The following is a 14,071-nucleotide window of genomic DNA, read 5'->3' on the forward strand; positions in this document are numbered from 1 at the left end:
TCTTGCTTTGTTTTTCCCAATTTCACCTTAAGATCGCCAATTTTTATTTTTATTTTGAGGAATTTTAAGAGTGCTAGAGTGAAAATGAGGCTTCATGAGTGTCTTGAGAGGCTTTATACTTGAATGGAATTTAATTTATGAGTTTGCATACCCACTTTCTAATGTTTCTTGTCATTTCCAAATTTTCATATTAATGCTTTTTGACTTTTTGACCTTTTTGCTCTTGACAGGTGGATGATGCTTTGGCAATCCTAATTTTGACTTTTGCTTGGGATGATTTTGGCAATAGACTTGAGTATGGAGCTAAAAAGTAACTTATTACATATAATAAACATAAAATTATATAAACAAAAATAAAATTATTACATCTGTTTGAAGTTTTAAATTACAAACTTGGAATAAAATCCCTTCTTGAAATCAAATTTAGGGCTTTCAGTAACCATGGTTACATGCTTTGGAAAGCTTTATTTAACTAAGAAAGATATGATTTTCTTGACTCTCATATTTTTCTAGCATTATGCAATGGAATGGAGTTTTATTGGCACCTTGAAAAACCCTAAAAGACCTAATGAAACCTTGAAAAACCCTAAATGACCTAATGAAACCTTGAAAAATCTTAAAAGACCTAATGAGACCTTGAAGGACTGAATTTCAAGATGACATGACTGATGTGATGGTATGATGTCATTAACTTTATGGACAATGGATATTCAACAAGGTTGAAATGAGGCATCAAGGGGTAGATTTCTAAAAAGTGTAAAGGAAACCCTAATTCAACCTTTAGTGACCAAATTTTTGCACGACAACCTAGCGGAATGACAAAAATTTCAGAATGGGACCCTAATTTGATATGAAAAGAGGATTTTTGATCATTGATGGCAGTATGCAAATACAGACACTAACATCAACCTTATTGGGGATGGCAGCTCCTTGGAGGTTTCAAGAACACCATAGAAAAAGTGGTTAACCATGCGGGCCAATATGGTCAAAAGCTTAACTGAAATGCATGACTAAACACTGACAACTCAAATGACACAAACTAACTCGAAACTGACTTGAAATTGACTGAAAAAATGACTCAAGACTTACTTAACTGAAACAAGTACTTAAAAATCTTATTAATGGCAGCAGACCATCGATATTTGAGGGCTTCAAATCCTTATGAAAACCACCTACCTACTGAAGAAATATGTACAATCATCTGAAGTGAGCCTTCCAATGTAACCAATCTAGAAGATGGCTAATTACTGAAATTATTCTCTCACTTTCCTCGAACACGCAGAACGATGGAAATGTAGGAAACTCACAATAACAACTGAAACCAAGGCTTATGCTATCAAACCAGACAACAGTCATCTTCTCCAATGCTTGCAAAATACTGTCGAAGGGATCTTGAAAATCCTAAAGCACTACCTTGTCTTGAGATCCAGTAGAAAAAAATACAAGTACTCCATTCATTCTGATCTAAAAGAACAGTTGGTTTTTGATTGATAGGAAGGCATAGAGAAGTATAACCTTCTGCTATCTGAGTGTTGGATGTAAATTCCTTGAGCATGAGAAATTTTGACTCGATTTCTGGCATATTGTCTCTCTCAGGCTCATACTCCTCAAATTGATAGTCTAAGTCATTGTTAAACAGAAAACATTCTTCAATATTATCAAACATGACAACCCTATCATCTTCATGAAAGAAAACAATACCTGTTTTCTGATCTATAAATCTAATTTCAAGACTCTCCTCAATTTCAAAAGTGGAAGAAGCTTCACTAACACCTTCTTGACTATGTGAACAATGCAAACCTGAATTAGCTTGGGCTATAACATGACTTTTCAGGAGTTGATCTATCTCATCTTCAAACATAGGAGATAGTACTTTTTGTTTTCTTTTGCTAAAATAGTATTTGTCTTCTTTCCCTCCTAAATTTTCACAAGGATGTTGAATATCTTTATTAATTTCAAGAAAAGGAATATATAAATTTTCATCAGACTACTGATTCATTTCATGTGATTCCTTTTGACTATCAAGATGAAAAATTCCTTCATCTTCAAGCAAAGGGGAAGCTACTATATGCTGACTATGATCTTGTGTATCAAAGTGACTGGCTTCTTCAAACTGTTGTTGAAGGGAAAAATCAGAGAAGGCTTCAATGATTTCTTCATCATCCATACATTCGATATCATCAATACTTTCAAGATATGCAATGAAACCTTCACTATAATCACAACAACTTTGTAAAGAAAGATAAGAGTTCACATAATGGTGGGAGAACACATTATGAAAATATTTTAGAGAACATAAGCTTCCTTTTGATAACCTTGCATACCATAGCCTAGATTTACCTTCAAGGGTAGCGATAAACAACTTTATGAGACAGTCCTCAGGAAACTCAACTCTTAGTCTACATACCTGTACATGAAACCTTACTAAATGCAAAGTAGCATCATCTTCTTGTTCATTTTTAAATATAGGAAGATTTGTAAACCAATCAACATGAGGCATAGGATTTGGAAATTCAGGGATTTGATATCAATCCATAGGATCATACCTTGGATTTCTTCTTGCAACAGAACTCATCTTGACAAAAATGAAGTCACTAAGAAGGTTTTCAAACTACTGGTTCTTGAAAAGTGGAGTCGCCATGGCGTGTTGATTTTCTGGATCTTTCAGTCAATGGAGTCGCCAGGTGAATAGTACAACCTTCCTATGTGTCCAACTAATGTTCACCATCAACAATTAGATCTAAATCATTCTATTTCTTTCCTGGTGAATATAGATCTTTTGCTCCCTAGCAATAATGCTAGTATGTTATCACTCCTTTGGATCTCAAAGGGTGAGGAGGAGTCTAGCTGAGGTAACCACAAACTAATCTTTTAGCTTGGTAGCTAGCCCTACCAAGCCAGAGAGGGCGCTCTCCAAAGGATCACAGACAGGAGGGCTAGATAGATTAGGGTTTTAGGCTAGATGTAAAGTGAAAAGGGTTGTTTGATTTGATTTTTGGTTGGGTAGTCATAAGGATGAGTGATTTAGGTGAGAGGGACTAGGTCAGGGCAAATGAGATATGATTGCAGACATTCAAAGGGGAAAGGTAGGTATGAAGCTTAACACTTAAAAGGTGATTTGATGATATGGTTTAAGACTCATGAGGAGTTAGGAAGTGCATAAGAGATGTATTCATCCTAAACTGAAGAAAAATGAAAAAAGTGTGATAAATTTCCCAAAACAGATCATGAGCAAGCATGTATTCTACCTATCAAATTGAAAATTACCATATAACAAACATGAAATGGTTTATGAACTAATAAAACATTCATACAAATGATCACAAAGAAGAAACTATGCTAATCATTCATACCACATGTATCCCAGAAAAATAGCTACAACTCATCTATTGAAACTGGCCAAAATCTGATACAATAGTCTCTGATCACTAGTATAGCATCCCACTGAATAAAACCTGGAAAATGACTAAGAAAATACATAATATATGCCTAAAACCAACTCATCCTAGGCTCAGGGGTCAAATCCATGAGAGGAGGAGCAGTTGCAAGAAAGGTTGAACTAATAGCTGGAGTGTAGGGTGGTCAAAGTGACTCATCCCTCACTCTAGCAAACTGATTCATTACATGCCACATAGGCCATCTAACTAATGTATATACCCTAGATAAAATTAAAAACATAATAATTAAATCATATAGATCAATTACATAGGAATAACTTGAATTTCCTATAGGTAAAAGTCAACTTGGAGTGAAACATTGAAATTTGTGGAAAATTGTCAAACGCGCAGCAACCCTGGTCAAACGTGCAACGTCCTCTTCAAGCTGACTTTTCACTGCCTTCCCAATCTACAAATCTATCCTAGGATATCTCATTGGATCTATTATCTTATCTAGTTTCCAAAACTTCTGTTTCTTTTAAAAATGGGCTTGATTTTCCCCTCCAAAATTGAAATCTCTGAAGACTACTCAAACACGCAGTGACTAGGATAGAAAAGAGGCAAAAATGTGATTTTTTGGTAGTTTTTTACCCTTGTGGCTGACCATTTTTGCTCCAAATTCTTAGAAAAAGTACAAGGTGCATGTCCTCATCATTTTGAATCCCAAAATACAGACCCTTTTCTCATTGGATGCTCCAAAAAAGAGTGCAGCATCCAAGGTGTTGTGCATTTGACCATGCTGAATGTGCCAAAAATTTTCAAAAAACATAGCAAAACATATCTTTCCAAAATTGTTCAAAAATGGAAAAAATTTGTGGGCTGATAGCTAGCGATATGTTTGAGGCATTGAGTGATGCCTCGACAATAATATCCAACCCCTTTTTCTCCTCTTGCTTGGTCAAGGCCTCAATTTGTGCATGAGCTCTTTTGAGCTTAGCCCTTGCAATTTTGTCTCTCATGACATAGTGCTTCACCATCTTTCCTTGAATATCATTGTCATTCTTTTCCTTTTCTAGGAGGTCCTCCAGATGACCATTCACCCTCTCAAGCCAATATCCTTGGTTTTCATTTACCATCTTAGTAAATTGTTCATTCAAGGTGAGTTGATTGGCTAGTTCTTCCTCCCTTTTCCTTTCTTGCTCCAAAGCTCTCTTTACGCCTCTAGTCCTTGGCCTTCTTCTTGGCACCTATTCATCAAGTGGCTCACCATACTGCCCATATTCCTCATCAAGTAAGGCCTTTGCATTTTCAGCCTCTCTCTATTCCTTTTTGAGCTGAATCCCCATGAGCTCTTGTTTGACCTCAAATTGCCTGTTTTCCTACTGATAGTAGGAAATGATCCATTTGGCCCTTTGCAAGTTGACCTCGAGCTCACCTATGAGTGCATTCTTCTCCTTGATGACAATAACTGTGCTTTGACTGTCATCATGCTCATCTAAGTCAACTAACTGAAAATCATTCTCTATCTCATGGAGGTCTTCCTCCTGCTTCTGGATCTCTTCCTCTACAACATTTTCCTTACCCTTCTATACCTACTTTGTCGATGAAGAAGGAAAGGCCCCTCCCAAAATCAATGGGGCAAACACTTGCCTATGCCCTCTCTGATAGGTATGTGCCAAGGTACCTAAACCATCCCTTTTGGGCTTGCTGCTCTTACCATCATCAATATGCTCCTGCCCAGTGTCTTTATCTCTGCTAGATGAATGAATAGGCTCATGAAATGGTGATGATGGAGGTGATGGTGTGGCTAACTCAGAAGATGAAGATGAATGATGTATGGACTGAGGTGGAGGAATAGAGGTGGATGGATGAGAGGATGAAGGTGCCTCCTGGCCATGTTGAATAGGTGGGACTATGAAAATCTCATTGGATATTAAAGCGTCCCATGTAATGTTGAGATAATCAAGGCAGTGTAGGACTATCATCTTGATGAGAGAATGGTGAAATATGTTATGCATTTGATGATCAAGATCTTTCATTCAAGCAATATATGACATCTTGTCAATATCCCGTAAAGGTAATAGGGCAGATTGAGCCTTCTAACTCTTGTAAAATGCATGAGTAACCGAATATGATAAGAATAGAGCCTAGAAAACCGACCGTCACATGTGACGTACTTCATGATGATTTTCATCATAGGAACATATCTATCTAGGAGGTAAGAAAAAGGAAAAGTCCTCCTTCTTTCATTCTTGTGGCTGGTTTTAATATATGGCTCATAGTAGTAATAATCCAAATATTCTTGTTTAAAGCATTTTTCCCCAACATCTAGGATCCTAGTAGCAGCTAATATGATAGCAGAAGATATGGTAAAGGTGACACTGACAAGGGTTGCTTGGTTTTCATGGAGGTTGATGATCAACTCTCTGGTCAATTTAGAATGATGTTGAGTCCTTTCCACCTTTTCACAAGACTCAAAACAACCCATATGTTTAAAGCTTGTGATAGTGATGGGAGATGCCATGAGCTCTCTAGTGTTGGTTGGCTCATATCTGATGATTTTCCCTCCTTTTTTATATTTCCTCCTCTATTTTTTTTCTTCCTCGCTCTGACTTCTGCGTTATTCTTCTGCCATGGGTTGTCAAAACCATAGGGAAATGGTATAATGGATTGTAGGTATGGGAAATGTGGAATGATATGAGGAGAGATGATCAAGAGGAGATGGGGATGTGTGGAATGAGGTAGGTGATAGGGGATAGTTGTTAAGTGAGGGGTAATAGTGATGAAAGCTAGGAAATGTGATTTGAGATGGTGGGAATGTATGGATAGGTTTTGATCTTAGGAATAACAACAAACAACTTAAACCCTGTGTAGGTGAATAATGGAGGTAAGGAGTGAGTAATTTTTCCACCATCCTAACTTGCTGAAGTAAATGATGATCAACTTGGAAACTTGGTGGCGATGGAGGTTTTCTAGGACATTTTGGCTCCTTCGAGACGAACACGCAACGACCTTGTCAAATGAGCAGTGACCTCTATCGGAACACAGTGGCTTTGTAAATAACACTGGGATCTCTGGCAAAGGCACAATGACCTCTACAGGAGCGCAACGAGCATGCTAAACGCACAGCGACCCTGCTAAACACGTCCTCTTGCTCTGTTTTGCCCAATTTCGCCTTAAAATCGCCAATTTTCTTTTGCTGAGGAGTTTTGAGAGTGCTAGAGTGAAAATGGGGCTTCATGAGTGTCTTGAGAGGCTTTATACTTGAATGGAATTTAATTTATGAGTTTGTATACCCACTTTCTAATGTTTCTTGTCATTTCCAAATTTTCATATTAATGTTTTTTTACTTTCGGACCTTTTTTCTCTTGACAGGTCGATGATGCTTTGGCAATCCTGATTTTGACTTTTTCTTGGGATGCTTTTGGCAATAGACTTGAGTATGTAGTTAAAAAGTAACTTATTACATATAATAAACATAAAATTACATAAACAAAAATAAAATTATTATATCTATTTGAAGTTTTAAATTACAAACTTGGAATAAAATCCCTTCTTGTAATCAAATTTAGGGCTTTCAGTAACCATGGTTACATGCTTTGGAAAGATTTATTTAACTGAGAAAGATATTATTTGCTTGACTCTCATATTTTTCTATCATTATGCAATGGAATGGAGTTTTATTGGCACCTTGAAAAACCCTAAAAGACCTAATGAAACCTTGAAAAACCCTAAAAGACCAAATGAAACCTTGAAAAACCTTAAAAGGACTAATGAGACCTTGAAGGACTGAATTTCAAGATGACATGACTGATGTGATGGCATGTTGTCGTTAAATTTATGGACAATGGATATTCAACAAGGTTGAAATGAACCAGCAAAGGGTAAATCTCTAAAACGAGTAAAGGAAACCCTAATTCAACCTTTAGTAACCAAATTTTTGCATGACAACCTAGTGGAATGACAAAAATTTTAGAATGGGACCCTAATATGATATGCAAAGAGGATTTTTGATCACTGATGGCAGTATGCAAATACTGACACTAACACAACAGAGCAGTCAACACAGACAGTGACAACATTAACAACATATGCAACACATTAACAACAAGATCCATGTAATTGCATGTGAATTAGTTCATACACAAGTATGTAAGTTAAACAAAATATATCATTAAGGAAACCAGAGCAGTCCAACTACAATAACAACATATGCATGAAAATGTCCTGGCTTTTATTATATAGATAAGTGTAAGTCACAATCATATAATACACCATGTAAACCATCTAGCCCCATGAGTGGAACGTTACAGCCAAACCTGCCTACTCCTCCAAAGAGATGTACTAACTCTGTGCAGTGGAGAAGCCAAGGCATGTTACAATACTTTCCAAGCCTTCTTCAAGGCAGTCTTAGTAGAAGGCTAGCTGACCAAAAGCCTCTACAATGAGTTATGAGGGACTATTTTTATAAAATGGTCATGACTCTTCACCTACTCTATGACTATTACATCCAACTATTGACGCTCGACTTACACTTAACATGACCCAACATTACAATGCACATGTACTCATGTGAGATAACATGGCTTGAGAAATCCTTGCAAGACATCACTAACACTCGGTCCGTTTTGGTGAGACCAGCCCTTTGACATGCTTGTGCTGGTGAAGCTGTTGAGCTAATGCAAAGCTTGGTCATCCATGATGGTGTGCATGCACCTCACGGTCAGATCTTGCTAAAGCGAACTCTTGTCTCTGTTGCAACTGGTGCATTGGTTCGACCCCTTCATCCAACTCATCTGCTAACATGCAAATGATATCCTTGGGTACAATTGAACTGGAACCACACTGTTGCGTAGTGTCCATGCTGATCTTCAAGTGTGTGTTGGGGGTCATACGCATCAACTTGCCGAAGTGAATGTTCAGCCCTAGTTGGAATTGCTTCTTGTCTTCGCCTTAGTGAGTGTGTTACATGGGTTGGATTGCATGCATGTGCTTAATGACATGCATGTGTTTGGATCCTTTGCATGTGATAAACAACACTGCTCAACATTTTTTCTTTGTGTTAGATGCTATGATGGATCCTTAACTTGTACTAGCTCAGTTTCATCTGTGAGTGCATGTTGCGCCCACTACTGTTCATGTTCCTACTGCAACTCATTGGTCTTTCTGTGTAGCTTCATGTTCTTCCTGAGTTGGTGCTTCGGCACATGCAACTCCTTCTTTCTTCCATCTTCTCCCTTCACGCAATCTTCATGTCGTATCATCACTTCATAGCATGAGTCCCCAAATTTTCTTTCATTATCAGTGGATCTACATGATCTTTCAACTTTTCTTTGCCTCTATGTTGTCAATAACCTTCCTCTTTCATTCACTGCGTTCACTTCATTCACTACATTCGTTGCATTTGGTATGCTGCCTTCAGCTGCTGTTCATGATTCTGCTCATTGTGATGCTGCTTCTTGATGTCCTTTCCCACGAACAACTCGTTGTCTTCATGAGTAGGTAAGCCCATGGACAATTGATCCACTGCATCCACAAGCATGCTCTAAATGGTGCCTTTGTCTCTACTCTCCTGGAAACCATTATACATGTACTGCTGAGAGGAAGATGAACACCTGCAATACTTGGAGACATGGAAACACTCCTAGAAAGAAATCCATCATTCAAAAACCAAAATGAACATCGATGTTGCGCAATTTCAGCCGAGAGGTCGGGAGATCGACTTCCAAGACAGTACAAGGCATAGTCCGAGCTGTTGAGAGACTAACTGACTGTTGGAATTGGGCAATGGATAGTCCAGTTGGGAAATACTGCTGGCCCAAGGACAGATTTGCGCAAATTCTTGGGCCAAGCAGCTACCGACCTCCAGAAATGTGCAATTCAGTACAGGAGGCCAGTGTTGGGCCAGAATGCACAAATCTGGAGAGGAAGGTGAGCTTTCCTTCTCTAGATGGCACAATGGAGCCTTGGTGAAGGCAAAGACCAGGCCAAGGTTGGCTCGACTCGCCGATGGGCAACTGAAAGCAAGTAAGTCGATGAAATGTGATGCAGCTCTCCCACCATAGGTTCCACCGCTTAAATCACACAATAAAACTCTAAAATCCACACTATAAGAATTCATATAAATCTCAAATATAATTTAATAAAGACATAAAATATTTACTGGAGAACTTCTCATTCCTCACTCTCACACTTCTCTCTCCTTCGTGCCTCATGGGCTCCTCTTAATTTATACAAATGGATTAGAACCCAAGTAGGTTCTAGATCCCTGAACAGACTCCAACAATATCTCTCTTGATCCCTAAAATCTCTCATCCAAATCATAAAAATCCTCTAGTTCCACTTTTAACTCAACTAATCCTAATCTAGGATCCCCTAATCCCTAAGATCTCTATGAGATTTTTACAAGTCTATCATCACTCATATTCTATCATAATTGAGAATATTTACAATTAAAACCTCATGCACATATTTTCCACTCAATTGATTAAAAACAAACAAATAAATTAAAACATCACACCCCCTAGTCAACCAAATATACAATGATTTTATGAAACAGGATGCTCATACATCAGACTCCCGATGTAGAAAAGAAAAATTCATAGACTCCTGTCTATGAGGTTTGTCAGATTTCTATAGTAGTGTGACAGCTACAACTCTCAATGACTTCTACCTCCAAGATTCCAAACTCTGTTTTGCCGTTGGTCCTTCAATCTTTATTCTTGATGTTGTTTACAACATTGGAACAAAAATTCATCATGGTTACATTCAGGTTCCACATTTGAACGTTTTTCTTCCATATGTGAAATATGTTCATGTTCCAACAACATTTCCATTTCCTCAATTTCAACTTTATTATCACTCTCTATGCTTCCGTTGCACCAAATTTGTTGATTTGAAGGCATATTGTCACATTCTAACTTTGGATTATCCAACCATTCTTCTATAAATTTTAATTTTTCTACAATATTACTCATGTTGACATCTAAAATTATTTGATGATTATCAACAACTTCAATATTTTTTCACCTTCAGCATCTTTAACATGTCCTGCATCCACAAACAAGCTATGATTTTTTAAAATACAAGACCTTTTGGCCTCATTTGATGCTTCAAGCACCAATATTTCACAATGGACTTTCTGGGTTTCAGCAAATCCTCTTTGTTGTGACTCAATTCCTTTGAGTCTCTCCTTTTCCAACAAAGCAATATGTATTTGTTCAAGTTCTTTGAACTTGTTTATTAGCTTGGCATTCAATTTCTTTTGCAATAGGCTCCATCTAACCCGTTTCCTCATTCTCCATCCATGTATTTGGTCTTCATTCTCTTTTTCTTGTAGCAATTCCGTTAGTATGTCAAGTCAAGCTTGCAATTCCTCGATCTCTTTCTTCATCTTCTATGGTGAACTTTATCCTGTACACTGTCACCTGCAACAACTAACACTTTACCAAGTTCTTTTCTCTGAACTTGGCCAATGTTTCACCTCACTTGAACCTACTCCTGAGCAATCCTTGCTCCTCTTTGCCACAAGCAAAAATTGTAGTAACTCTTTAGATTGAATTACAATGAATAGACTTTGGGTGTCAGGCTCCTCCGATCATGCACCCATTACAATCAAAGGCTCAAATTTTTTGACTTGACTTTATGACTCTTAATTTCCTTTTGGCTCCAGACTTTTAATTTCACATCCACCCTTCATTAGTAAATATTTCCTTAAAAAAATTCACCAATCACTCCAAAATTATATTAATTTCTTATTACTCCATCACTACAAAGAACAAAACATTGCTAAATCCTTATGTCTCCCTTGAAGGCACGTACAATTAAAAATTGTAAAAAAAATGATTCTCAACTTACATGAATCCACTTTTCCTTTACATTCTTAAATATTTTCACATAAATTTGATTTTAATAATAAGTGGAATTTTAGGTGATCCTTATTTAAAAATAAGTGGAAAATTGTATCCACGTGAAAGTAATAAGTGGAAAATTATATCCACGTAAAAGTAATAAGTGGATCATTAATGTGATAAACTAAATATGGAATTGCATGCAAATGAGCTCTAAACAGGTCACATCCTCCTCTAAACAGATGCTGACTACGTAAATCTTCTCGAAGCAAAGATGGTGCATGTAGATTTTCTCCAAGTTCAATACTCCATTTCTTATTTGGCTTCTTAAATAACGCTTTTCTCATGTTACGATGATCCTTACCGCTAATATGGTAACGTTGCAGCAGGGTCCATTAAACCTTAAATCACGCACATTAAATCAATATGCAGAACTGAATATACCTGTGCACAGTGCTCCATGCAACCTTAGAATTGTCGTATATCTAAGACAGATGCAGCGTCAAAGAGATGCAGCTCTGATACCACTTTGATGCAGCAACGCTGCAACTTTTCACGATCCTCGGACCTGTGGGTTATTGGTCCAACGTATGGATGAAATCATCCATTATGTAACAAATCTATATGAACATTCAACGCATTATCTCTTGATAATTCTTAGCAAAGGCACCCGATTGTACAGAATTTTGCATCAAAACATTATATTCATTAATTAATAGAGAGAAAATCAATATAGGAAGTATTGTCACTGTCGTTCCTCTCAATCCCAAGGAGCATAACTATCTACTCTGATACCACTTTGATGTAGTGGTCCCACCATAGGGTCCACCACTTTGATGTAGTGGTCCCACCATAGGGTCCACTGCTTAAATCAAACACACAATAAAACTCTAAAATCCACACTATAAGAATTTATATAACTCTCAACTACAATTTATTAAAAACATAAAATATTTACACAAGAACTTCTCATTCCTCACTCTCACACTTCTCTCTCCCCCATGCCTCATGGGATCCTCTTAATTTGTTCAAATGGATTAGAACCCAAGTAGGTTCTAGATCCCTGAACAAACTCCAACGATATCTCTCTTGATCCCTAAAATCTCTCACCCAGACCCTAAAACTCCTTTAATTCCACTTTTAACTCAACTAATCCTCTATTCTAGGATCCCCTAATCCCTAAGATCTCTATGAGATCTTTACAAGTCTAACATCATTCATATTTTCTTATAATTGAGAATATTTACAATTAAAACCTCACACACACATTTTCCATTCAATTTATTAAAAATATACAAATAAATTAAAACATCACACCCCCTAGTCAACCAAATATACAATGATTTTCTGAAGGAGGATGCTCCTGCATCAAAAATCATGCCGACACTAAGTGATAGAAGAAGTGATAAACAGTGCATGCAAAACATGAATGGAAGATTGAGAAAACATATCAACATGCATGTGGGTGAGGCTGTTCGCCGGTTGGGTGAACGTCCATGCAAGACAGTTTCATGCATGTGACAGAAGTGAGATAGCAACAAAAATAGAAACAAAGCTAGGACATGCTAGTATACATGTAAGTGACAATAAGCATTCAAATAAATCAAGAAAATAATACTCATACAAGTGAAAACCCAAAAAGCGACAGAAATGCAGCACAAGGCATGGGAAGCGAGCTTACCCCAAAACAACTGAGCTGAATGTGCCGACTACTCCTAGATCTCATGTGGGATGTTAGAGCTACAAGGTTGATGTGAGGAATGAGCTCTGCAACATTTGGTTGATGAGTTTTGATAACATCGAGGTTGTGACACGCATGCCACAAATCTAGGGGAATCGACACTTGGAGGGAGGTTTCTGAATTGTTCCTTTCATGTAACCTCCAACTGCTAAACATAGATCCATGAAACAAGGGATGGCTTTGCATGTTGCCTGAGGAGAAGTAGCCTATGCATGCAAGTCTGTTTTGCTCAGTCTTGGAGGGAAGCAATCAACTCAGTTTTACATGCAAGTGACTACTCGAATGTTAGAGAAAAATGCACATTCATGACTGTAAGTTGGGCCAACTAACCAAGGGGATTATGCAATTTCTAGGCCCAACAGCTGACTACTGCCCAAATTTGCACAAATATTGGGTTGAATAGCCTCGTTATGGGAAACATTGCGCAAATCTTGTTGGGAGGGTTGGCTGGCAGGATTGCGTAATCCTGGAGCCTAGCAAGCTGTTAGAGGGAATTGCGCAATTGCTGGAGGGAAGGCTGGTTGCAATCCAGAAATGCACAAATTTCACTAGGAAGTTGCTCAGCTTGCAGTTGGACCAAGTCTGGATGACCAGCTTGTGAAGGAAAAATATCAAACTGTGATCGACAGGTTGCCTTTGAGCAAGGAAGACATTGAAGCTTGTGGACTTGACGAAGCATAGCAAGCTGTTGTGAAGGTTGGTAGGGAGGCTCCAAGATAGGCTAAGGCAAAATTTTAGAGGGTGGTTGTAGTCACTACAACACTTGGGAACACAGTGGTAGAACTCTAGCTCTCTTCATAGACCTTGTTCGTGACAAGCAAGTCTAACACCTCCAGAAGTATTCTTCAGTTCTTATCTCATCCTGGCTTCACACTAGCTTGATGTAAGATGTAGCATCTGCCAAAATCTTGGTTGATTGACACACATTCCAAGCCAAGGCAACATAGTTATTTCAATTGGGGTTGATGGGTATATAGGTGCACAAGAGATATAGTCGTCAGAGTCTTAGTTTCATCTCTGGTGTTGCTCCACTACCAGCAGGCATGGACAGTACCCCGATGGAATCACACAGGAACACAAGCATGGATCCGCTCATAGTGAGC

The sequence above is a fragment of the Pinus tabuliformis genome, chromosome 2_2 (assembly GCF_031772625.1).
Source record: "Pinus tabuliformis cultivar Carrire ecotype Pingquan chromosome 2_2, CPIR1, whole genome shotgun sequence".
NCBI lineage: Eukaryota > Viridiplantae > Streptophyta > Pinopsida > Pinales > Pinaceae > Pinus > Pinus tabuliformis.